General features: G+C 35.0%; 1 protein-coding gene across 3 annotated transcripts in view; it reads left to right on the forward strand.

Annotated features, from left to right (window-relative positions):
• Positions 1 to 27,366, forward strand: part of SPOCK3 (SPARC (osteonectin), cwcv and kazal like domains proteoglycan 3) — a 177,904-nt gene that overhangs the window by 27,186 nt on the left and 123,352 nt on the right. The window contains exon 1 of one of the 3 annotated variants that reach the window (XM_018071053.1): positions 22,259 to 22,310. The exons of the other annotated variants lie outside the window; for them this stretch is intronic. The gene's annotated coding sequence lies outside the window, so the exon portion shown is untranslated. Of the gene's footprint in view, positions 1 to 22,258; positions 22,311 to 27,366 lie in introns of those variants that run through there. 3 annotated transcript variants of the gene reach the window in all.

Genomic DNA, 27,366 nt, shown 5'->3' on the forward strand with positions numbered 1-27,366 from the left:
AGCAGTTTTAAATTAAGGAGTTGGTTCACATGCAATAATGTGTCTTACCATACATAAGTCGCTGGAAATCTTGATGTGCGGGGGTTTTTTTGGGTTTTTTTTTTACTTAGTTGTACATAAAAGTCCCTTTCCTTGGCAGTATCATACAGAATACAAGAAGCAAATACTTAGAATTTTTGCTTTAGCTGGTAGGCAGTCATTAGAGAGTAACAGATATTCTCATCTTGTGTTTGGTCTTTCCAAAACCTCAGGCAGCTGCCTCTCTGCGTTTATTTAGTGTGTGAGGCAGAATTGGCAGCTTATTGAATGTTTGCAATCAGAATACTTTTGTTGAACATTGCAATAATGGGTTGCAGGATTGCCTGGAATCTTCATTGGGATAAACCATTAATGTCAATGTTGTTGGCAAATCCTGTATTTTCAGCAACTCTTGGATTATTGAGTCCTTTTAAATTTTACTAGACATGAAACTCTTTGTGCAAAAGAAAGCCCCATTGAGAATCTACCAGGCTAATTGCTTTCAAAAAAGGATGACATTAGTCCTTTCTCATTGAGGAGAAGTATACAGTTGGTATATATATGCAGCTGATGCATATATTTGTTTCTGACTATTGCAATTTGGGGAGAAGAAAATGGAAAGGAGTTGTGGGTTTTTTTTTTTAACTTGGTCTCCTGTTGCATACTGGTCCACTTGATGTGTTGCTGTTCAGAATGACAAAGATATGATCACTTATTCTCAAATAATACTTATCAGACTAAGTGTCTTTCTAGAACTGAAAATTGTTAAATTTTTAACGTGATATTTCTATTCAGCACAGTCAGATCTGATCTTCTACAGTATCTGAAAGGGCTTCTTATCTCATTTGACAACGTAGTAGCTACAGATTATTTCAGATTTGTTCTGTTCTGCTCTGAGTTTCTTCATCAGACTCTACCAAGAAATGTTCTCAAAGATTCTACTGAATCAAATTCTCTACACTTGGAGGTGTATAGTGGTAACAATCTGCTTGTGGTAGTGGTAGTTGTCACCTATACAGGCAATGGTAGTTGTCACCTCTACAGGCAAATTCACAAGTGCATTTGAGAAACTCCAGTAATTTTCTCTAGAGTTCTCTGTTTTATCCTCTGATTTGCTAAATTCTAGTTTCTTCCAAAACTGTTTGTCCTTTTGCCCTTTTCTCTTTCCAGGAGACTAGAAAAGTTACATTCTTTTAGTTTTTAAAATACCTTAAACCTAGCCAATGACTGGATCTGTACAAGTGGTTTGGTAGACAGTCAAAGGTATGTAGCCAGAAACTGTAGGAAGACTACGAAGTTAACAGATGCATTTGTGTACTAAAAAATATATGAATGGTTAGAGTAAGAATTGTAAAGGTAATTGTAATATATCTACTGCCTTCTAATCATACTGATCCCAAAGTGTATTCTTGCGCTCTCCATCTAAACATAACCAGGATTGGGATTGGCCACCAGAGGGCAAACTAAACGTACATCCCTGTTCTACATGTTCTTGAAAATAAACTACAGTTGTTCATGTCAGTATCATTTGATTTTTTTTTTTAGGAAATAGTGTTTTTCACTGAAGAGGTCATATTGTCTTGGTTCATTGTGTGGCAACAATAACCTGAAAGACCAACTCTGAAACAGCAAGAGGTTGTTCAATAAGAATGATATAAAATATGAACAAGTTAGTAATACATCTTACTGCTGGATGGGTTTTGATGGCATGTATAAGCAGATGATCGTGATTGAGTCTTGCTTCTTTAGATGATCTGAAAGAGCATTAATCAGTATGAAGCTATCAAAGAAGCTACTCTGTATACAATAAGAAGTCTTTAGTCCTGTAAGAAAGGGATTAACTATTCTGAAGTCCATTTCCCTGATGCTGCGAGTGCTGACATTCAAAGAGAAGTCCCCATATGTTTGAAATTAGGTACAAATTTTGTTATTCTGTTATTCAAAGTAGCTCCAGGAGTTTCCTTTTGCACTTGCATACAACTTTGTTATTTACATTCCCTTCAAAGCAAACCACTTCACTAGACAAAATACTAGGAAAGTTTTAGATGAAGAATATACTGAATTTGTTCTCAGTTTACATATGAAAGATGACACATCTCAATGATTGTATATTTTCACTCCATAGAAATAGAAACAGGATAGTAGAAATAGAGACAGGATAGATTTCTTTGAAGAATTATGTACAAAATTAAAATATGGTAAGAATAAATAAAAAATCCACTCTAAACCTTTCAACTGTTTCAGAAGCAGTCACTAAATTCAGTAGCTTAAATTGATATGATCTTCTGTCTTTGTGTAGTGATAGATATATCTTAAATTTAATCTGACTTTCTGTTAAAAAGTATTTTTCCTATTTGACATTATGGTTGTCAAATCTAATAGTATATGTAATGAAATGCCTATCTTGTTGGAAAAGAATGTTGCAGTGACTCAATTTGGTGTCAGTTTTCACGCTGCTTTTAGAATGTAGGTGAGTGCACTTTCTTCCCAGTATTTAGCAATACCAAACTGTGATGTGATATGTTCCTGTTTGAATTTTAGGCTTCTTGACCACAGTTAATTTTATTTCATCAAAATTTCAGTATGGCCCCTATTGGACCAGTGTGAAGCTAGGTAAGGTATTGCAGGATAGAAAGAAAGCCTTTGACAGGTTCTCTATTGAGTAACTTTCATTGGTAGGAATTTTGCATTTATGAACCATCTGTGCAAGACAATAACATGGACAATGTGTTTATTATAAAATTTATCTGTCATTCTTTGTAAACATTTATAAATATATTTCTTGCATTTGTTTTTTGGGAATCATGGGATCCTGTAGAAATTTTGAATTTTGTTCATTTAGAATTGCTCATTTTATAATTAGAGAACTTAACAGTTGGAAAATGGTCCTGACAGAGTAAATTAAGTATTTGACAAGTGTTCAGTAGGTGTGTTTTGCAGACAGTATGTTGTAACAACATTATGTCTGGTAGAGGGAGAATTTGAACCTCTACATCTGTATACACCTATCTACTAAAATGAATTATAGTAGAGGACTGTTTTCTTTAGTGGCAGTTTGACATATATTTTCCACAACATCTTGACCATATCTGTTACATTTCCCAAAGCTTTTCTTTTGAAAGAATAAGTGGGTAAGATGAACATGTCATTGTGTGGAGGCGTGTCCCTGAGTCATTGAAAAAAACCAAGGAAATAAAAAAAAGACTGCAAACTGTCTAAAACCAGAAAAGTGACAAGCTTCACACATTTTTTCATAAATATGTTCATTCTCCTACATAGAAAATTGATTCTAAGGATGTTTCAGACACAGGGTTTTTCCATTTCCTTTTTATCATGTGACTCAAGAATTGGATGCTATTCTGAAGCAATGCAGTTCAATGCTGAAAAAAGGAACCATCTCCCAGAAATATGTAGAAGTCAGCAAGCACAGAAAAAAATAATCTTAATGGCAGATATTTTTTATAAATTGTGTTGTAGCTTTAAGATGGAAATCAAAACATCCAATGTTGTTGTTATTCAGGATTTAGTTACTGTGTTAGAAATATGGGTTGTTCACCTACTTTTATTCCACTTAACAGCTCTAGAGAAAGTGTGTGTGTTAAGCTGCAAGTGAGAAAGTGTGACTAGGACTGTTCTTAAAGGAAAGAACTGTCTATAAGCAGAATGGCCTGTCTTTTATTGGTGGCTCCAGTTTACAGCAGGTGGATTTGGAAGCTGGAAAGGTCAATGAAGGGAATTTTTCCTTGGAAATGTGAATTTTTCAAGAACAATTTCTACATAAGTACATTTCCCTACCGTTTACTTTCCAAAGACTCTTGTAAAATATTTGGTTGTGCTTCCTCTCTATGGTGAATCAAACAGCTTAAAGACTCATTTGGTAACATTTAATACTTTTTTTTTCTTTTTTTTTTCATTATCTCAGAACAAAATTTGTTTGGATTTGAAGGAGACTCACTTGAAGGGAAATGAGATTTAACCAACTTATATTCTTAGGTTCTTTTTCTGTTTGATTTAAAAAAAAACCCCACAATCAAAAGCAAAACAAAACAACACACCAGAAGAAAGAAACAAATAAAAAAAACCCCAAAATAAAAAAAAAATACCAAACCAAAACCAAACTAATAAATGCTCCTAAGTAAATGAGAAATAGAAGTAAATAATTTCAAGTTATTGATATGCAGTAACCCATAATGGCTGCTATTTGTACAGCTTCTCTTCTTCTTTTGAATTAAAATACAGTTCGTATGAGAAGAGTCAAAAACTTGTTTGTTACTTTGACAAATTTGTATGTATAACAATGTATATTTTGTTACTTTTATTCAAAGCGGATGAACACATGAAAATACACTGTATTCAATATATTTTTTTTAAACTTTAAGCATCTTATTTTAATGAAAATTTTTGGCAGAGTTGTTTCAGAATTTCTAAGAAATTGCTTTTAAGTTCCCCAGAGCTGTTATGTAGGAGGCAACCTTGCAGTATAGAAAAGAATTGATGACGTCACAATTGGAACAATAGTCTGCATTAATTTTCACAACTTCATAATAGTAACATGGGAGATAATTTTATAATGCCTTAATACAAATTTGATTATTTTAAGCAAAAAAATATTAAATATTATTATATTACAATTTCATTTTCTAAAAATAAATGGTGGTTTTGGCATATTGTGGTGTTACACGAGATTCTTTCCTGAATGAATATTGAAGCATGTTTTAGAATTCATTTCAAAATTGTTTTTATAGCATTGCTACCAACTCCTGTCTTGCTTGAACTCCCATCCGAATCAATAATAAACATTTTTTCCTCAAACAGATTTGACCTACTTGGTCATGTTCTTCTTGAATGTATGTAGAGATATCTACCCCAAATGAATCCTAGAGAGGAGAAATATTTTTAAAGGTAACTGTAAAAATAGGAAGTTGATGTTTTTTATTAATGTATTACTTATGTTTCATCCGCAGAGTATACTGAGTAACTCTAAGGGAGGTGGTTCATAACATATCAACTGAATTATTGAGATAAATGAATTCCCTGTAAATTTTCTGTTCACACAGTAACAAAGGGTTTTCCAGATGCATCAGAAAAACTGACATAGATGGCTTTCCTTTCTTTGCCTTTTCTGTTACAAATAGAAGTTCTTGCTGCCTCTGCATGAGGTAAGTGACAGTTCAAGGATGGAACACAGGAGAGAAAAACTGACTTTCCAGTAACTATATTCTTTATGACTACTTCAAAAGTGCCCTGGATAATTTGTTGAAAACTTGAGCCTTAATGACATAGAACGCATGGTTTCTCTCTGGGGTAGAGTTCTTTCTAAAACCTGATATTTTCAGCTAGTCTTATTCTTCTGTCATTATGAACATATGTTGTATATTTAACTATGTGATCTCACATTTTTTAAGGTAATTTTGCTTGTTTGTTTAAGAAACTGTCTTACTTTCAAGGTTTTTTTATTATTATTGTTTTACTAATGTGCACTTAGTGAGTTATAGACTGCACCTTAATTAAGTAATTATCAAGGGAAGAAGAGTCTGCATCCACTGTATAATTGTCTTATGCTGGTAATTACTCTCATTCAGCTTTTTGTGTCTCTTCTCTAGGGTCTTTTAAGTGGATTGTTCTAAAAATAAACCTCTTGATCTATTTGATATTGTAAATACTGTGGGGATTTAAGGCTTAAGATGTTTTAGAGGAAAAATACCCAACGTCTTCATTGATAGACAAACTCGCACGTGTGCAAGGTTGCCTATTGCTTTCCATGATGCTGGCTATTAGCAGTCCTTTTTGTAGTTATTCCATATTTGAATTAAATCTGGAGTTTCTCAGGAGTCACTTAGCAATGTTCTCAGCTTCTAATAAAACATAATTGAACCTTATCTTTTTGCAGAACAGTGTCTGAAGTAACTATGCCTGTGTCTCGGGAATATTTTCTACAAATATAGCAGAGTTGAAAGAAGAAATAAGATCAATTTGTCCTTAAGTTATGCAGGAATAAGGCTGTTTGGAACCAAGATGTTCAATCCATATATCAAACATTAGATATATAGATAACATTTAGATTCTGATAGAATTCTGTGCAAATTTCTATATTTTAGTTCTCTCCTTCAGTATTTCTCTCATAATCAAATAAACTTTAAAGAGTAGGTAAAGTGTATGACTCGTGTGATACTGTTTTGAGGATAGCTATACTATTTGAATTGAACTGTACATTTTTCTCATAGATTTACAGACTGCTTGCAGAAGCAAGCCAGTGATGCACAGCTATAGAGATGTTAAGCTAGCTTTTGGCTTGCCTTTTGTGTTTTTGTTGTTTGACTATATTCTTTTTATTTTTAGTATAAAAATATGGAAAAGATATGGAAAAAATATATGGAAAAAAATATATATGGAAAAAATTGTACGTGGTCTGGAACCTAATGATCATAAAAGGAAATAAATCTCATACGTAGTAATAAGTTTTTTGTATGAAATACATGTGAGAAAATGACACAAGTTGAGCTCAATTTCCATCGAGCCCAGTGGCCTATGTCTGATAGTTGCCAATAACAGGCAACTAAAAGAGCAGCTAAAAGAAGTGAAGCAGTTAAAGATCCTTCCTCAAATTGCTTTTTCAGCCTCTTAAAAAAATTATTTTCTGGAAATCTGAATTGCAATGGTATCTTTCTTATTTCTGTAGTGTGATATAGCTGCTCCCCTTTTTTTGGTTCGGTTTTGCCTTTCATGACTGCAGTTGCAGCCTTGAATGCAACTGACTATTTTTGGATGGGATAATAGTTTTATTTCATATTCCAGACCTTGTCCTATGCAGATATTTAAAAATTAGGAACAGCATTCCACTTAATTACATGAACCATATGTAATCTGTAGCTCCATGGAATTTAACCAGGAGCTGACTTGGTCTTCTGGTTAAAATAGATCTTAAGATACTTTTGAATAGAAGAGATTTCACCAGCTATGACCGCATCATTTGGCTTCTGCCTAAACAAGGAACAAAAAATATATTGGATATTTTTTACTTTTATTTTCAAAAGTTAATCAGCAAATGTTTCCTTCCAGTAATGAAAGAAAAAAATATTTAGGTTTATATTTTGGTCTTAAATTACTGTGAAGTTACTCCTGCTTTCCTTAGGTTTCCTGTCTTTATCTTCACCCCCCTTCCACTTAATCAGTTATTTTTGGGTTTCCTAACACTTGATTTGTATGTGTCTGTCAGTGATCCCTTCTACTTTTGAAAAGTTAAGAAAAGATTAGTCTTCTTTTCCTCTTATGCTAAAGGGGTTTTTAACTATTATGAATGGCTGTGGGATCACTGCTATTTGGAGATCAGTGATGTTCTTAAGAAATCTCAGTTGTCACTTACATTACTTGTTTGGGTTTTGTTGTGTACCAGTAAAGCAATTCTAATGCTTCTGATCAAGCTACAATCAATTCTGCATTTCTTTTTTTTTCCTTACCTCAGGTTAGCAACTGCTTAAGTTTGTTAGGTGCAGTGTGTACAAATTAGGAAGTTATCATCTACAATACATACAAATTCTGAGGTGTTTGAATTTTTAGCAGTGATGTTCTTTCATCAGATTATCAGATAAGAAAAAGGATAAAATAGCAGTTTACGAGGGAATTTGTTAACTGAATACCATAGCTTTTCATATCTTACCTTCCTATCATTCGCATGTAGTCTATCCTATAATCTTTGGCCTTCACTGATGAATAATATGATACATGTTTTCATGGTGACCTTGATAGTCATGTTGAACTTAGCTCTCATTAGGTACTATTGTGGTACTTTAGTTGCCTCCTTGTTTTGTGTGGAAATTTCTCTTAAACAAAAAACTGGATTGCAGTAGTCATGGCTGAATTTACAGTTTGTGGGCTATATTTAGGCATTTTTTTATAAGGTAGGCTTTTCTGTACTTTCTCTTGGCATCAAATTTAACTAGAGTGAACTAATGTATTGCTGCTACAAAGAACAGGAGAGACATGCAGCAATTCAGTTTAGAAAGACGAATGAGTATCTCCAGAAATACGTTCTGACATGAGTTTGTCCATTTTATTCAAAGGCAAATTGCACTGTTTCATCACAAGTATTTGAGATGGAATCATTTTATACAGTGGTCTATATTTTTAAGCAGCTACACATTGTTTGTTCTCTTCAGAGATCACTGATCTTCAAAAATTAACATCAGGTAAAATGAAATTTTCTGAGAATTTAGGCAACAGTCAGTAAAGGAGAAAATATTCAAAATAACTTTAATGAGATACAAAAGTAAGAGTTAAATGGCCTATTAAATTCACCGTAGAGGAATCTAAAATAATGAGACCATTGACAAATATTACGAGCTCTCAGTGGCCATATAGTACAAAAGTAAGTTTATAAAATGTTATGGAAAAGTTGTGAATAGAAGTCTTAAGCTTTGTAATGGTCCCTTGTGTTTCCAATTTTGGAACACACAGGCTTCAAACAGGAGACAAGAAATATTTTAACATTGTGCAGATCACCTGTAAAGTTGCAAAATTAGTATTTTACTTTTTAATTACACTTTTACTCTTTAGTTTTTCTTTCTCAATAAGAGAATTTATATAAATGAAGTGAAACTTCAGTAACTCTAGTGTAATGTAGAGGATGAGTATGTGAAGTATATTTTTGGAATGTGGTGGTCAAGAATTTTTGATTTATACCTCACTGAGGTTTGCTGTGGACCTAAGTGAAGCTGATATTATGGAACTTTCTCATAGATAATGATCTGAAAAAGTAGATATCATTTGGCAGTTGGTGATGGCAAAACAGAATGTGTAGCCACGTGCTATAGCTTTACCACTTTTCAGTAAGCATGTGGATGCTTTTAGATTAATAATATTCTCATAAATTATATTTATATTTAAATCCATAAAGCTCCATTAATTGTAAGGAGTGAGGTAATCTTAAAGTTCGGTCACTGAAGTAAATGTCCTTGTATACTTTGATATCAAGTGGGACAAATGTGTCATCTTTAATACTATGAAGTTTCTTTGAGGTCTTCAGAGCTTATGTGGGTCTCTTGTCAATGCAGAATCTTTAAAGGAAACAGTATTTTTTCATTACTTGAACTTTATACCCCTAAAAGTTCACTTAGAGCCGGTTTCTCTCTTTCTACTTGAATGTTGCAACTGGCTGCTATATCTTTCAATTTCAAAGTTTGTGTGGTCATAAACTGAAGATCATTGTGTTTTCTCTCAACTGTAGGGGTAGGTATTCTTTACCTCTGACAAATCTGTGTGATTTATGGTGTATTTTTTTTCTTCTTTCTCCCTCCCCACTTTTACCTATCACTATATAGGAGACAAATGATTGTAGGACAAAGATTTTTTCATATGTGAACTGTCTTTTTCTTCATCTGAGCTCCATGAGTTTGTCTACCATAAAGACTGTGTAGATAATAACCTATGTATAATATCACTGTTACATAAAAAAAGATTTAAAACAGGAAGATTGAGTTTGTGATCCCTTTTTATTTAGGATGTATGCTACATTTGGGATTACAGATATTTTAATTTAGATGCGGTCTGTAGTTTAAAGAAGTGTATGATTTAGGTTTAACGTTACTGCACATCAGGGAGGAGGAGGGGACTTTTGGTTTTTTGTGCACTTGGCAGATTCTTGCTTTAGGTAAACTTTAATGTTACAGAAATTGTACTATGAAACTTCTGCTGTAATGAGTAACATGTTGCAGAGTTGTGTGCCTGAACAGCTTCAGGAACTGATCCTTACCAAGTATTTATGTATTAAGGGTATTGTGCACCCTGGTTCTTTGCCAAGGATCTTTTTAAGATTGCAATATTGAAGACTTTATCCTTTTTCATCGTTAGCTGTGTTTCTTGTGTCACTATTGATTAATTTGGTTTTTATTCGCTGAAAACACTGGAGACCTATAAGTCATTACATCATAGTACTGTTGAAATTAAGTTTCAGTATTCTCTTGCATTGACCCTCTCCTTTCATTTGGTTGTAACCTTGTGGGACAATTCCACTGAATAGGGGAGAGAGTGCTAAACAGTGGAAGCACTCCTATGAATTAAGTTTCTAATTACTTTTGTTGAATAGTGTTTCTTCTGTAAGTAGTCCAGTTAGTATACATTCAAAATTCAGGTGATGAGTTACATAACATTATCATTACTAACATGAGCCAGCTGACAATAAATAAGGTCAAATTGTATGTTAGCAACTGTTAGAAAATCATAGGAAACAAATTAGAAGATATTGTTAAATTCCTATATAATTCTCTGGGGCTCATTGTCATTCCCCCTCTACTCACCCCTAAAGATATATTAGAATTAGAAGAAATATTAAAAAGAGCAAATATGTGATAAAGAGTATGAAAAAGAGCAGATTTTCATAAAAATTTACTTAAAATTTTAGGACTCTGATATTGAGAAGGAATGGTGATGAAGGGATGTTGCTTTGCTTGCTTTCTCTAAAGACCTCTATCTTTGTCTATGTGTCAGTCTGTATCTGTTCAATAACAGACTGTAGCTATCTGTTCTTGGTTCCAGTTGGAGATGAAACTGGAGTAGTTGGTTCCATGGGGCAGAGTTAGTTACCTAAATACAATGGCATATATTTTAAAACCAGTGGAAGTATTTAAATGCTCAGGAAATCTAATGGAATGAATACAAAATGGATTCACTTGAAATTTAAAATCAAAGAGAGTAGCATAGTTTTGACAAACAAAATGGACAGGTCTGTGTACTGTAAATAATGGAAACATTCAAGAGTTCTCAGTCTTATGGATGACTGTTCATTTTGAGACCAGAAAAGATGTACTTTTCATTGAATTTGCCCTCAGTTTCACAAGAGGAACGCTTAGGGTGACAAGGACACTGAAAAATTTATTTTCCATGGTGTATGCCAGCCCTTGCAAACATACAAGCTGGGTGAATTTTCTATTTAATTTAATTCCAAAGCCATTACTAGTGATCAAAAAGAATTCTGAAAAACAGGTGGTGATATCATGACACATTTTTTAAATATATTGCTAAATCCATTATTTTATAATAACAGTAATGTTCTGGGGAAATATGATCTGTTTCCAGTGCATTAAAGCTAAAATTCGTGTGTAGTTCATTATGTAATTTTCCTTGCTACTTGCTGAAAATCAAGATGACAATTAAAAAAACCCCAACAAAAAACCAGCAAACAAAACTAAGAAAAACAATACTTATGATTTTTCCTTTACATTTTATTATCTTCACTTCCTCTCATTCTGGTTTTCCTGTTTTAGTTTGAGTTTAAAAAAAAGATCTGCAGATCAGTAAGCACAACCATCACCTCCATTAATGAACTGGAATTTGTCATATTATCATATATTTGTCATATTTATCATTGTACCTTCTATAAATAGAACTGTTGTGGTAGGTTTTATTAATTGAGAAAGGCTGGAATCATAAGTATGGAATATCACTGCTGCAACACTGAACTCACTGTTCTTTGGGGAACTGCTGAAAAAACCACCAGCTTGTGACTGATATAGATAAGGAGGGCTCAGTTCAGACACATTGCTTTATCTTTACCACTGAGATCTCTGTATCTTTCAGGAATTTCATAATATGTCACAAGTAGGGTTTGACATAAGTTAATTTTTTTCTTTTGCTAAGTGAGTGTTTACCATTTTGTTTTTCTGGTATTTATTTCTCTTAGTTTCTTACCATGACTTTTTTTTTTTTTCTGGTAAGGGATGGCTGCAGGAGTGGACATTGCATTTTGGAAAGGCAAGCAGTGATGGCTTTAAAATGTGGTCCTTGATATCCTGTTACTATTACCGATTATACAAGATATTCAAGAAAGACCAAACCAGAAATATCCTGGAGAAACAGTCTTCTGGGTTACATTGTGCACTGTCAAAAACTGCTTCTGAACAATGTGCATTGAAGCTTAATGCAGACAGATGGAAGGACTGGTACTTGGCATAAATTATATAAGTTCCTTAAAGAATTAATTTCTTCCTGGTATACTTGTTTGAATTAGATGCAGTAACCAAATAAGTAATTGGCTTTGTCAGTCAAAGCATGCACATTTTGTCCTTGTACAAAATATTCAGAGGAAATTTCACCCAAGTCCTAAAATGCTTGAAACTTTCAGATTTACAGTAAGCTGAATTTGCAAAAGAGAAGTTGTCTGGCGGAGATGAGCTGAGCATGAAGTGTAAGACTGCTTTGTTTGGGAGTCATTTCAGTGATACTGCTTTTAAAAGTACTTTTTTTTCCTTTTGACTTTCTGTGTTCTTTTTAATTTGAATGAGCTTGGGCTGTGTGTGGTATAGTTTCTCCTTTCTTTCTCAAATACTCCTGGAGGATTTTGTGGAAATATTAAGCAGCAAATCTTGTAATATTTTATCATGTTGATTCATATGTGCATCATCGTGTGTGTAGGAGAGCTCTTGCTCTTCTATTGACATAAAATAAATATGTCAAGCCAGCCTCTTCATTCTGTTGAAACTGAATAAAAATTCCTTCTCCATGTATTTAGCAAGGATTTGATTGGCTAATATGGCAGGAGCTGGGCATGATATATATAGAAATTTTACAGTGACCTCTGCATTAGTAGCACCCTAATCAATGTTAGTTTGACTACTTTGAGTACAAGGATTGATACTGCTGATTTTTTAAAGATCTTCTCTAATGTAACTGAACATTTTCATCCAGAGATATGTCTAACTCTTCAAATGTTTTGGCTTTAGTTCTTTGCAGTGAATATGGGTAACTGGTGACTTTCTTTGGAACATCTGTCCAAATATTGCTTTGCCAAGTATTTCTAATAATGTGACTTTTTTTTTAACTTCGTGGTCTCCAATTTTCCATATACTGTTCCTGAAGTATGACAAGTAGAGTCACAGAGAATGTTCAAAGAAGCAAAGGTTCTTGATTTATAATTTTAAGGCTAGATAAAAAGCAGTATTTAGTTACTCCAACCTTCTGTGTTATGTAGGCCTAGTAATTTCACTACTAAGCCCTGGGAAAAAACCCTAATTAATACTCTCAGTCTGATTACAGATACCAGGCTGATCCTTAGTAAATGAAAGAAATTTTAAAATACTTAAACTTTCAGCCTGATGCCTGTACCAGTCCTATTGTTGATAGCAGTATGATACAGACTTGTACCTGCATGCTCATATCTTGCATGTTTTAACTGGAAGGGATTTTCTGTGAACTGCGAACCATGCTTGACTTTGAGGGCAAAGGACTTAAGAGTCATACTTGTGTTTCAGTCATGTTCCAAAGTGCAGAATGGGTAGTGAGGGCACAGAACTACAGGAAGAAAAAGTAAGAACTTCTGGTGGAGGTAGTTTATACTTCATGTGTACTGAAAAGTAGTCTCTTGTTTCTGTGTTTATTTTTAAATATTCAAGTTTTCTAACTTGAAGGAAGTAGTAAATTCTGAGTGTAGCATAAAAAAAAAGAGTTAATAGAAGTAAATGTTTTGCACAAAAGCAGCTATTAAATGTGTAAGGAAATAGAAGTGGTGGATCAGTACTGTAGCACTGTCATGTCTAATGGAACATACACTTGGTTCTTATACCTAAAGAGAATGTTACACTTCGAATCCTGACCAGTCTCATTCAAAGATTTTTTTGAGGGAGGTCCCAAATGGGCTTTCTGTCAGTGAAACTCAGAGAAATGTTGCATAATGCCGGAGTGAGCATACCTGTAAATGGGTTTAAATTCTTAAACCCGATGCTACTTTAGAATAGAAGTCCATTGATTAATCTGTAATGTTTTACTGCAGAATAAACTGCAGTGACTAAAGTTTCAATAAAGTTTCATCCAGGCTGTCATAGTGATTTACGGAATTGAAAACCTAACTGAACATGACTTAGAGCAACCTACTCTGGTTGACCCTGCTTTGAAGCATGGGTGAAATTAAAACAGTCTCCAGATGTTCAACTTGAACTTCTCTTTTCCTCATCCAGTAAAATGCAGATTCTGAGAGTTCCCTGAATTAACAAATGAAGCTACTGGTCATTATTTTCAAGTTTACTTTTACAGTAGACTGTTGATAAACCCTTAAATGTCTTCTGTGTTTAGGGTTTTGGTAGTTCTTGAGGTTTCTCTTTTTTTTTTTTCGAGGCATTTTGATTTGTCCCGGTTACGAGCAAAGCATGCAACTCTTTTGTTGTTAAAGTGGGGTTCTTTTGCAATTCCAGTGACAGCACTGCAAATGTGTGTTACATGTACACACACACACATATAAAAAATATTATACAACTCTTTAACATTGTTTTTTATTCTCCTAAATTATTTTTGTTTGTAAAGAATAAGAAAATAGGTGTTCAGGTTCTTTCCATTGTTTCCTTCTTGTAGGCTTGAATATTGTGCTTCTTCATTGTCTGTATATTTCTTGTGACCATTCTGTTTCTATGTTTAATAGAATCTTTCTTTTAGGTGGAAAATATGTAATGTGTATGTTCTGTAACAATGCAATTCAAGTTGTGGCAACCACAGAGTAGTTTTCTAATATGTCTTGCTATCTGTGTAGCATCAATTTATACTTCGCAAAAAACAGCACAAAATATAATCTATTTTGTATAAACTTTGCATTATTATATGGCTAGAAATACCTATTCAGTGGTAGAAGCGCACCCGTTTAAAGATATATTGAGTTTCAAGTACAAATGTGGTGTCTTTTTCTCAAGAGAGGTTATAAAATAGCTGGTTAACCTTACAAAGTAGGATTTGCTCTTTATGCTTAAAATTTCTTGCTTATGATTTAATACAAGCAGTTGCTTATGATTCAATGCAAGCCTTAACTTGTTTATTCTACTTAGTTTTTCAGGAAATTTTTTTTTGTTAAATAGAATGTTTACAAGCTAAAATGCAGATTATTAAAAAAGAATAAAACATAACCTGATCTATGTAGAGGCACATATTCATGCTAGCAATGTTGCTCACACACACGTGTGTGTATCTGTGTACCTCATAACAAAACTGTCCGATCTGTTGTATTTTGCTGTGGAATTAAGTAAACAGTTTGAAAGAAAAGCTTATTTGTGTAAATGCAGTAAAGATGTGTATGGAGGCTGAGCATGAGCCAACAGTGTGTCCAGGTGGCCAAGAAGGCCAATGGCATCCTGGCCTGTATCAGGAACAGTGTGGCCGGCAGGGCCAGGGAAATGATTCTTTCCCTGTACTTGGCACTGATTAGGCTGCACCTGGAGTACTGTGTCCAGTTCTGGGCCCCTCAGTTGAGGAAGGGTGTTGAGGTGCTGGAGAGTGTCCAAAGAAGGGCAGCAGAGCTGGTGAAGGGACTGGAACAAAAGTCCTGTGAAGAGCAGTTGAGAGAGCTGGGGTTGTTTAGCCTGGAGAAAAGGAGGCTCAGGGGGGACCTCATCACTCTCTACAACTACCTGAAAGGAGGTTGTAGCCAGGTGGGGGTTGGTCTCTTCTCCCAGGCAATCAGCAAGAGGGCACAGTCATAAGCTGCACCAGGGGTGCTTTAGATTAGACATTAGGAAGAAGTTCTTTACAGAGAGAATGATTGGTCATTGGAATGAGCTGCCTGGGGAGGTGGTGGAGTCACCGTCCCTGGGTGTGGCACTTAGTGCCACGGTCTAGCTGACAGTGTGGTATTGGGTCGTAGGTTGGACTCAATGATCTCAGAGGTCTTTTCCAACCTTTTTCAACCTTCTGTGACTTCGGTACGTAACTCTGAAACAGGACTTAAGCAGTCTCAGTATACTTTTGGAAAATAAGTGGCTTGATATCTTATAAGCGAGTAGGTATGAAAGTAATGTCTTAAATTTGTGTGCACATAAATGCTAACCCATCAAACTGCTTAGTAAACTAGTAGTTTTCACTAACCACTTTAGGCACAGTCTACTTCCTAGTAAAAAAACAAAACAAAGCATTCCATTATGAAATTGATACATTATTCAAAGAATGCACTGCTTATTTATAATGTAAGTACTACAGTGCTTTAGTGAAGATTTGTTTCTTACTGTGGAATTCTTCTATATTTGAGGGTTTTGGATGAATTTGGAGAACTCTGTGAAAAGTACTTGTCCACATTCATATGTCTCTAAATATTCCAGTAGTAGTCTTAATTATATACAATTTCTGTATAAGTAGGAAAGCTACAATGAGGCTAATGTTACGTGTAGTAGGAGGATGGGAACTGAGAAGCTCTTTTCCCCTCTATGTTCTTCAAAATATGGAACTGAGCGCTCTAGCTCTGAGATAATATATATTCCTTAATATCAACCACAGCTGTTCAAATAGTAAATCTGCGTGCAGATATTCGTACAAATTGAAGAGTCAGTATTGTTTCTTCCTCTTCCTTCAGTGTAAGGCAAAGCAAGTAAGGTCCAGTCTTTCTCATTCTCCATGTTGTTATCTGAAAAGCTGGAGATGACTTAGGCTTGGGGTAAAAAGCCAAAGGAATTTTAACAATATTGTAGTCTCCTCAACAGGATATTATGGTTAAGTTCAAATATGTTGCTTTTCACTGTTAATGGATGCACAGAATTGGGATCTGGAAGGTGACGAGAGCTGAAGTTTGCAGATATATACAGCCATTGATCCTGACTTGGCTGCAAGCAGTACTGGCAAGCCAGAAGGGACATGGAAATACATGGTTTACTGAATAAATTTCACCATAAAAGGCAGTCAAGACCTTTCTATATATTGAGTAGAGATCTGAAATAAAACTGTGGTTAGCATCATAGAACAGTTCTCCTCTTAGTATTATCATACTTATAAGTATAGTTTGTAGTATTGTATGTAATAATATATAGTTCTTATAATAAGCAAAGGCATTCATATGTTTGAATCTATTTCATAGAATCATAGAATACTTTGGATTGAAACGGTCCCTTTAAATGTTCTCTAGTCCAGCCACCCTGCTATGAGTATGGACATCTTCAACTAGACCAGGTCACTCAGAGTCCCATCCAACCTGACCTTGAACTTTTCCAGAGATGGGGCATCTGCCACCCCTCTGGGCAACGTGTTTCGGTGTCTCACCACCCTCATCTTAAAAAAATTCCTTCCTTATATCTGGTCTGAATCTACCTTCTTTCAGTGTAAATCCATTAACCCTTGTCCTGTTGCTACAGATATATTTGTTGTGTTTCTGTTATTTCATGGGTAATTTTTTTATTATCTAAGCAGGAGCAGTCAGCATGATTGGGCATGATTCTGTGCCACCTTTTGTTATTGCACATGCTTTAAGCAGTGATTAGACTGGATGACCTAGGTTTACAACCTAGGTTTATTTAATGATTATAAGGAAAATTAATATCAAAGAAGAGACTTTGCTATACTTACAAAATATAAGGAAGCTACTAAAACCTCGTTCACCAAACAGTTTGTGATAAGATTTTGTGTAATTTGTGAATGTAAATTGGAAGCTTTAAATATTAGATCTGGTTCTGTTGAGGAAGTTTACAAGATGTTTCCTAACTCAGAATGAGCAATTATCCATTACTTCCTAGCTTATTTAATCAGGAGACTATAGGAAATATTTGAGGGAGAATGATAAAATAAATAGCTCATTTTCTTTTTAGATATAGCACAAATGATACATAATTACAGAAGTTAAATTGCAGAATGTGTTTTAGAAAAAATTATGCATATTTATGTGTAGTTTACCACACACATAGGTATGTGCACTGGTTTACAAATTCAGAAACCATTGCTGAGTGCCACTATCAAACTCGGAAACTTGCTTTCCAGTCTAGTTGAAAAGAATATAGAGCAGAGGATAGAGAAATGTTTATGTCTTGCAAAAGTTTTTTCTGTTGTGTCATGTCTTTCTGTCTCCCTTTATCTGTGTACATAGTGGTTTTGGTGTAGTAATTTCCCTATCTCATGAGAGTAAAGACATCTCTGTGTGTTGGTCATAATAGGCAAGAGTAGACTAATTCTACCTTCTTTCTTGTATCAATGGGTTTTTGTTAGGATTTCTCAGCAGGGCAGCTTAGAGGCATATTTTTCCTCTGAGCCTTTTAACTGTGTTATCACTGATTCTGGTGAGGCAACTACTTTTATTTTTTTATTGTTTTTCTTAAATTTCACTACATAGTAACATGGGAGGGGGTGGGAGGAAAACACAGTCTCAGGCCCAGCATTTTTTTTGAGGGGGGCTGGTGCAGTATTATTCACTTTTGGATCTGACAGTATTGTTGAAGCATCCCTCCTGACATATGAGAGAGATGCTATGGTAGAGGAGTTGGGGCAAAATATATTATGTTCACAGACACACACATAATTTTTCCATGGTATTTTAAGGTCTGTTGAGAAAACTGGAGACTAAATGCAGAGGCTTGGCATGAGGTGTCAGATCCCAACTGACCTTGTAGTCCAAAGCAGACAGGTTCTCTGAAGTATTTAATGGAGAAGATTGTTGTTTCAATGCAGTAGATTGAAACAGTTGACCTGTGAAATATTTTCTTTTTTTTTGTCTATCACCATAGTGAACTACAGCTGATCTTGACAAAATATGACTAGATGAGGATGGGAACTCAATCTGGCTTTAAAGTATTACTGAGAAGAAATGAACTCAAATGTTAATGTACTCAAGTGCCCTTTCAGGCCGTTGTTTTTCTTTTCAGCAGAAGAAAGGCGGCACATATAGGTCATTAGAAATAGTAAATGACAGTCTTCGGCTATGATTGCAATTCATATATATAAAGTGTGTTATTATTGAATCTTTGCAGTAGACTGAAGAAGGGAGTTGGCATCTAGTCTGAAATGTTAACTGTAGTTCTTGTTAGTGTTGAATTCACTGCAAAGATTTGCAGATTTGATACGTTGCTTTGGTTTCATTTTGTAACTAGCACATTGACAGCCATGACATTCTGCTACTGCTTGTTTGTCATCATAACTAAGACAACCTGACATAGAGAGCTTGTAGGTAAACACACAGTAAAGGCACTAAGGATTTGACCCTCAGTCTTGATGTGTAACTGGTTATTATTGCAAAACTTCCATGACAGAAGGAGGAAATGATACATGCAGTATTTCAGAGATTAGCTTTATGGGAGATCAGGATTTTCTAAATTGCCCTTAGCTGCTGCATTGAGCCATCATTCTCTGCAAGTATAGCTGTTTAGGCTACCAGAGTCCTTCTGGTTTTAGTTGTTCTGTTCTTTCAGTCTGCTTGAGAGATGCAAAACCCGTACTCTTTACATGATGACTTGGAATGAAATATTAATGTCAACATTTCAAGGAATTGTCAGGCAAAGAGGACGTACAGACCGAAAAAGTCTTATTCTCCTTCTACTTATTTAATGTACCTCTTTTAGAATCAACATAGCATTAAATTAATATAATAGTTATCCATGATGTTTTCTTTGTAATCTTCAGTTTCCCTGTTTGGAAATGGAAGGTTACAGCTGATTTCTTCTCTGTGCCAAACTTTCCTTGGGTGGGAAATCTACTGGCAGACACTTATAATACCTTGTGGAACTTGATATGCCGTATTTAATAAACCTTGTTTAGAAAAAAACTTCATTTCTGTAGTGACACCACTGTAAAATAGAAATAAGAGAATGTGTTTAATTAGTGATGGAAGTATCATTTAATGCCAGTCATCTTTTAATAAGACAGATTATGCTACTTGATATTTTCTAATGAAGTAACCTCTGGATACAGATAGTCTGTGTTAAATAAAAAGTAGTGGCAGATAGTACCAACCCTCTTTCTGCTATTGAAAGATCAATAATTATTGTTTGTGTTAGAGTTTGGGATAGTATGAAAAATGCAACTAGATATAGGCTGAATGTGTTCAGCAAATAGTTATAATTAATTGTACTTTCAAAGTCTTTTTTCCTGCATATATTGTGTGACTTTTTTTTATCTTTTTTTTTTTTCCTTATAGTCATTAAAGTAATGGTGGAGCCTGGTCCCAAGGTGAGAAAAATATTTGGAAAAGCCTTAATTGGCTTGTATGGATTTTGGGTCAAGTCTATGGGGAAATGTTCCTGAAATCTAGGTTTAGAAACCTGCTATAGTAAAATGAGAAATGAGTCGAGGTGATTTTCAACAGAATTTTTTTTTGACAGCATAAGGCTATGGAGGTTCTTACAGGAATGTAGACTGGGGTTTAGAGGCACTATAAAAAGAATGTTTAATTTGATTTTATATAATTTCATCTCACTTTGGGTTTTTAACAAATATAAGTCTCCATAAAGTACTGCAGAAAATTTCTGAACAGAAAAGACAACACTTTTTAGTGAGAAAGAGTAGACAATTGTGTGGTTTTTGATCCTCAGTGTAGAGTGCTGCTTCAGGGCTTAACTCAGAAACTAAGAGAGCAAAAGAAGAGTAGGAAGAGGCTGAAGTTCACAAAGCGTCTTCTATTTGGGAAGATCCCAAAATAAATTGCACTGTATGATGTATAAACGATTAACATTTGGCAACATTAAAATTAATCTCATTCTGGGGCAGGATGTAGCAGATTTTAGTGCTCAGCAATATAATTCTATTTTAAGGCAAGTTGAAGGCTCTCACTGTTCTTGAAGCATAGGGAAATCTCAAGAATACCGAATGTAATTTCCTAATTGAATACTAAGAAGGCTAATCTCTTCTTGTGTGTGTGTGTAAAGTGTCAGTTCAGTTGTAACTATAGCTGCCAAGAATTTATCCAAAGTAAAACAGTCACATCTTCATTATTTAAGTAAAAATGCTTCTAACAGCATAGTTCTAATACACTGCATCTCTAACAGTTTAGCGTGGACTTTGTGTGTCATGTACTGAAGCATCAGCAGGGTTTCCTGCAGCAAGTGGGATTATCCTTTGTCAGTCATCCTGGCAAGGTCAGAATGTGCTAGGTTTGAGATTGAAGGCTATAACCTGACATAAGACCTGAGGGACTGAGATAACAGAATGCTCTTGTGGATGGGAAAGGAAGATGATATGATCATGATATGATGATGGGGTGCAGTAAGGTTGTGAAAGTAGCATGTTAAATAATTATTTGTGTTGATTCTGGCATTTTATTGTAATAGTTCGAAGTTGTTAGAAGAAATTCGGTATTGGCAGTTTGCAGGTAAGAACCAAGCACTTTGATACACACAGCTTCTTAGTTTTCATGTGTATAAACTAATTCTTTAGTAGAGTCAATGAATGGGAGTTACCATTGAAACATTTACCTTGTCTCACTTAAGTCACTGAAAATATTCCTGCTGTTGTCCTTGGGATTTGGAGAAACCCTGAAGACTGAAATAAGCAAAATGTAATTTTGAAAGAAAAAATGGTGAAAAATTTCAGGGAAAAATTCAAAAGATATAGACTAAGGGTGGAGAGTAGGTGATTAGTAAATGAAATTTGGAGACTATGATGGAGTCCATTAGTGCACATTGTAATGCTACAGCAGGGATACCAGCCAATAGACTTTTCTCTTTCAGAAGATTGTCGTCTCATATTTAGGGTAGTTTTTCCTCCATCAGTTAGGATGGAGGATGCCTAGCATAGGCAATGAGACTTTCTTTACTCATGCTTGGCCTTTACTGACAGTTCTTACTAAGGAACTTTGTCCTGTTTTACATTCAGGATGCCCTTTCATCAGAGGATCTATACCAATGTTCTTCAAACCGTTTTGGAATAGGTTACTTCTTGATTCTTGTTTTGCTGTTCTTCAATGGATGCATTGTGAAGCATTTTACAGCACCCCAGGCCAAAGTTGATTGGAGTTTTCTGTATAAACAGGACCTTCAGAAAACGTTATATATTATTTCAGAATAATGCAATCCCTAATGATGTACAAGAAGTGGGTCAATTACTTTGAGTTAAATTTAAGTCACTTGTCAGAATAATTCCTTTAAAAAATTCAACACTTCATGATGTACATATTTGTTATCCTAAGTGAGTTTAATAAAAGAATAATGCAGGTGTTTCAAACTTCATTTGTGCTTAATATTTTGAGGATTTCTTTAGTGAACTGCCTTTGAATGCTTTTATTTATTTTTTTCTTTAAGCTTCATCAGTAAAAGGTACTGCTTTAGGGTCTGACATATAATGTTCTCTTACGAGGCCCTGCATATTGAATTGCTCTTTCTCTGAATAGCTGCTGTTATTAAAAATGACAGTGAAGCCAGTCTTTGCTCTTAAAAAAATGACTAATGGCTCTGATATCTTTAGAACCAGTGGAAGATAGCCATTTTGGAGAACAGTTCTTCAGTAATTTCCCTGAGGAAGACTATTCTTATGCAGCAGATTTAACAGATAACGTTCAGTGATTAAAAACAGTTGCCTGCAGTTTGAAAGACAGAAGAAAGCCACTGTGTCTCAGCTATTTTGTGGCTTCTGTGAATACACAGTAGGTAGGATGTTTTGACTTTTACATGTTTCTGTGTAACATGTCCTGATTTGCTATGTATTTGATGAAAGTTAGTATTTAATGAAATAGTTTTAGCACATCTTAATACAGATATCAGAGTATCATAGACAATATTTACTTCATGTGAGAATTTCTTATGTTCTTTTTTCCCCAGACTTAGTTAGAATATCCAAACAACCTTAACTGTCCGTAACACAGGCATGGTGGGTGGAGTTAGGAAAAAAAATTGTAATTTTTTTAAAATTAATTTACTTTTATTTGGATTCATAAAATTAAGTGTCAGCAGGATTCAACCTAAACTTCTTGTCTTGTTTATAGACCTGCTATCACCATCATGCATTTTATTTGAAACTGTTTCAACTCTATTTTGTTAACTCCATTTTAGCATAGCTTTTGTCAAGGGAAGAAGTAATTGGAATGTTCAGTATTGAGAACATTTTTATTATTTAATATTTGCAGATAGGATAATGAAATATGTCACAAGACAGATGTCTCTTAAGGGATGAGTAAGAAGCTCTTGAATTGCAGTCATGTTAGAACTGGTGTTTGAAAAATTGGAACATTAGAAAGCTTTTTGAGACAACAGCCTCTGTTGATTTATTTGAGAAATATTGTACTATTATATTAATCTCTGCTAATATACAGAGAGCTTTCCTTGGAAAGAAAACATCTAATTAGGCAGAGTTCAGAATAGTTAAGTAATTAGTGATATTATGAATTTTAGACTTAAATTCCACTTTAAATGTAGGTTGAATGAGCACAGACATTACTGATTCTTGTTACAAAGACTGGTGCACTTTTGAAAAGCAAGTTATAGTTGTGAAGTACCTTAAGGAGATTAACTAAAGCCTAAAGTCTTCTTAAGCACATGGTACATTTATCTTGCAAATAGTTTTCTAAGAAATAAACCTTGACTTGGTTTTGTTTAAACAGACTAAATATACCTCTGAAATTCCTTTTATCTGTAGAGTAACTGTTTCTTTTCTGCGAGACAGCTAATCTTTTCCAAATGTATCTGATAATGAAACCCAATTCAAGTATGTATTGCATGCTGGAATATTTCTTTATTTTCCCAAGTTACATTATATATTACTATTACTCTAATAAAAAATAACATATCACCCTAAAATCTATATGCTTTTTTTTCTGTTGTGTTCTCCAGTTTACTAATTTTGTACTTTTCTAATGTTAGCAAGAAGTGTGGGAATTTTTTTGTATCCCACAAAGCCAAAGGGATGACTGACTGACTTAGAAAATAGTTTTTTTCTTTTTGCCAATGTTATTTTCTCTTGTCCATATATTTGTTTTATTATTGAGTTTAAACTGTGTGGCACCTTATTTACATTCCAAAATTGTAGATGCACAATTATGATTGTACTTTCAGAGTACCCTCAAATCTACTGAAGAAACTGCTACTGGTTCTAGAAATTAAAACAACCCAAAAATCACAATACCTTGGCCAATGTCTATAGGGCATGTACAAATAAAAACTAAAAACTAATGAATATAAAGCTATATAGACATTAAAATTACAGCATTGTAATAGTTGATACAAGTTACATCAGCTGTGCAAATACTTTATATTAGGACATTGCCTAGAGGACAGTAAAGTCAACAGTGATATTTTACTACTTCTAAACTTTAAAATGCATATGTTCTCATTCAGATAAAGTAAGTGTTTTGTATCCAATATTTGGAGGTGAGTTTTTTTCAGTAGCGTGGAATATTGGGAAGCTGAGCAAAGGGCAGCTTTGGAAAGCAGAGAAAAAATGATCACTTAGGTGATGAGCACACTCATAAGGAAAAGGATGATAACTGTATCCACTAAGTAATAACATCAAAACTGGAGTGGAACTGAACAACAATTAAGTTTATAACTAAATTCTGTGTATAAGCACACACACACACATATATATATACATGTATAAAATAGTAAAGAAAAAAGGCAAGTCTTGTGTCTCATATTTGAATACTAGCTACCCTAGATTAAAGTTAGGAAAAAGAGGTAATTTATTTTTGGAGTCATTAGGAACACCACTAAGCTTATGTAGGTGTGAAAAGTTCCCATTCTCTCCCAATTTCAGTCTGCTAATCTGCTACTTGACATTTTGTGCTGCAAAAGTAGTTCTTTGCCACGATTCTGTGTTGACCAGCTTGCTCCCATATAGTTTTTCTTTGAAGACTGATCCTCAATCCAGATCTCCAGTTCACCCACCACTACAAGTGACTCAGGCACTCCCAAGTAACAGAAGCTAGCACACGCTATCTAGCAGCTGAAAAGCTGTTTGGTCTCAAGGAATCACACCTTATCAAAAGACTTCTTTTGCACCTTGATTGTTAGATAGGCCATAACATATATCATGCCTCTTACAACTACCCTGTAGTAGAATTACTTTATATAGTCCAGATCTAAACAAAGCATCTAAGCTCCAGGCTTCTAGAAGCTAATCAGCCCCAAATTAAGTGGTATGAATAGTAATGTGATAGTCACCTGCACCTTCACAGGAGATCTTGTGTAAGAAAAAAAAGTTTATAATAGGAATATATGTCTATATATGCACACATACATTTAGTCTAGGGTTTTGGAATCCCACATGTACTATCTCAAAGCCTTCATTACCATTTTGATTTTTTTCCTTTTCCAAATGTTGTATATTTCTTAGAGATAATCAACATGTAAGCTTGTTATCAATCGATATAAGCTTGGTAAGACTTCTCTTGGATTTTCTGTAGGTTACTGGTGTGTGCAAAAGTGTAATCAACATCAAATACTGTTACTTGATTCCTGCAGGGGGAGTCAGCTTTTTTTAATCTGACTGTAACTGCTGTACAGCTGTTATAGTCTGTAACTGCTGTTGCTTCAGTGGTACAGTTAAATAGGGCTTTAAATCAAGATGGCACCTCTTTTATATAGGTTAATCACTTACGGCTGTGAAAGGATTCTGAATGAAAACATATCAGAGGTTTAAACTACTTTTTTTTTTCTTGATGAAGTGACGTAGTCTGGAGTTACAGGTGTATGTTATTTTAAAATACGTGTGCAAATTCTTAGCTTGATATGCATAATTTAGAAATTAGTAGAACATATAACTGTCTGAATAGTTAGGGTGCACAGTGCTGAAGTCATGTAAAGGCTGCACATTCAAAATATAGGAGAAATCTGATAGCATTTGCGTGTCCTGCATCCCAATTACAACTAAGCCTCAAAGATGGGATATATTATGAGCAGTTGGGATATATATTTCACTTAAATGATACTATTCTACACTCTGCTATTGCACATCCATGATCAATTTTGCATTTCCAGTTCTGAAGTCTGGTCCCAGTGCAAGTAGTTGTTACTTGTTAGCAAAAGACATCTCAACCTGTGTCAATCATAGATAATTCTATACATGTACATCTTTCCTTTGAAAACCAGTTCTGAACAGCTCTCACTGTTTTTTTTCCTTTAGTGATCACTAATTGGTCATGTTTGATTTGATTTTTATATTCTTTGGTATTGTTCTGTGTGTGTACTTGAAAGACATCTTGTGTTATCTTGTCCTTTTAGGATTCTTGTTGTTATCTCCTGTTCTTTAAGTCACAGTTTTCTGTTAAAAGAACTAGTATTTATTAACACAGCCTAGTTACATGTGTGGCCCCATTCTAGAATCAGTGATTATTCCACTCTACAAAAGTAATAATGTATTAGAAGATGTATCTATATGGTGATTTATAGACACTTAGGTATTTTACAGATGTGATCATGACTTTTTTTAAATTGTAGCAATATCACTGATACTTATTAGAATTGCTCAAAAAATGGAAACTGTTTCTTTTTTTCGGCTTTTATGGACTTCTGTTTTTAAAACATTTTTTGTCAGTAAGTTAGCTGTGTGATGCTTTCTCATTTGTTATAAGCATATAAATGTACTTAGCATTTCAGATGTATCTAAACAGTGCTAATTAGTTTCCTTAAGTGTGAAATACCATTCTGAGATACAATCCCCAAGTGTTCCCCACTGCTCAGTATTAGGGCCAAGCCTGTTTAGTATCTTTATTGATGATCTGGACAAGAGGATCCAGTGCAGCTCAGGAAGTTCTCAGATGACACTAAGCTGGGCAGGAGTGTTTGTCTGCTGTAGGGTAGGGAGGCTCTGCAGGAGGATCTGAACAGGCTGAATCAATGGGATGAGGCCATTTGTCTGAGTTTCAGCAAGGCCAAGTGCTGGGTCCTGCCCTTGGGTCACAACAACTGCAGGCAGTGCCACAGGCTTGGGGCAGAGTGGCTGGAAAGCTGCCCACCAGAAAGGGGCTTGGGGGGTGCTGTTTGACAGCTGGCTGAACATGAGCCAGCAGCGTGCCCAGATGTAAGGAAGGCCAGTGACATCCTGGCTTTTATCAGAAATAGTGTGGCCAGCAGGACCAGGGCAGTGATTGTTCCCCTGTACTTGGCACTGGTGAGGCTGCACCTCGAGTCCTGTGTTGAGTTTTGGGCCCCTCACTACAGGAAGGACAGGTGCTGGAGCATGTCCAGAGAAGAACAGTGGATCTGGTTAAGGTCTGGAGCACAAGTCTTATGAGGAGTGGCTGAGGGAGTTGGGGTTGGGGTTGTTTAGTCTGGAGAAAATGAGACTGGTCTCTACAGCCACCAGAAAAGAGGTTGTGGAAAGCTGGGGATTGGTCTCTTCTCCTGGCTAACTAGTGGCAGTACAGGAGGAAATGGCCACAAGCTGAGCCAGGGTAGGTTTAGATTTGACATAAGGAAGAATTTCTTCACTGAAAGAGTGGTTAAGCTTTGGAATGGGCTGACTAGGGAAATGGTGAAGTCACCATCCCTGGAAGTGTTCAAGAAATGACTGGATGTGGCACTTAGTGCTGTGTTCTAGGTCAAAGGTTGGACTCTGTAGTCTTCAAGGTCTTTTCCAGCCTTAATGATTCTATGATTCTGTAAGAGTGTCTCAAATTTGGAAGAATAAATGTGTCACGAAGTTCTTCTACTTTGTGCTCAGAATACAAGATCTTACAGCCTGAGATAGGTCTTACGCATTTCTAGTGAG

The sequence above is a fragment of the Manacus vitellinus genome, unplaced genomic scaffold (assembly GCF_001715985.3).
Source record: "Manacus vitellinus isolate BGI_N305 unplaced genomic scaffold, ASM171598v3 scaffold_0_pilon, whole genome shotgun sequence".
Classification (NCBI taxonomy): domain Eukaryota; kingdom Metazoa; phylum Chordata; class Aves; order Passeriformes; family Pipridae; genus Manacus; species Manacus vitellinus.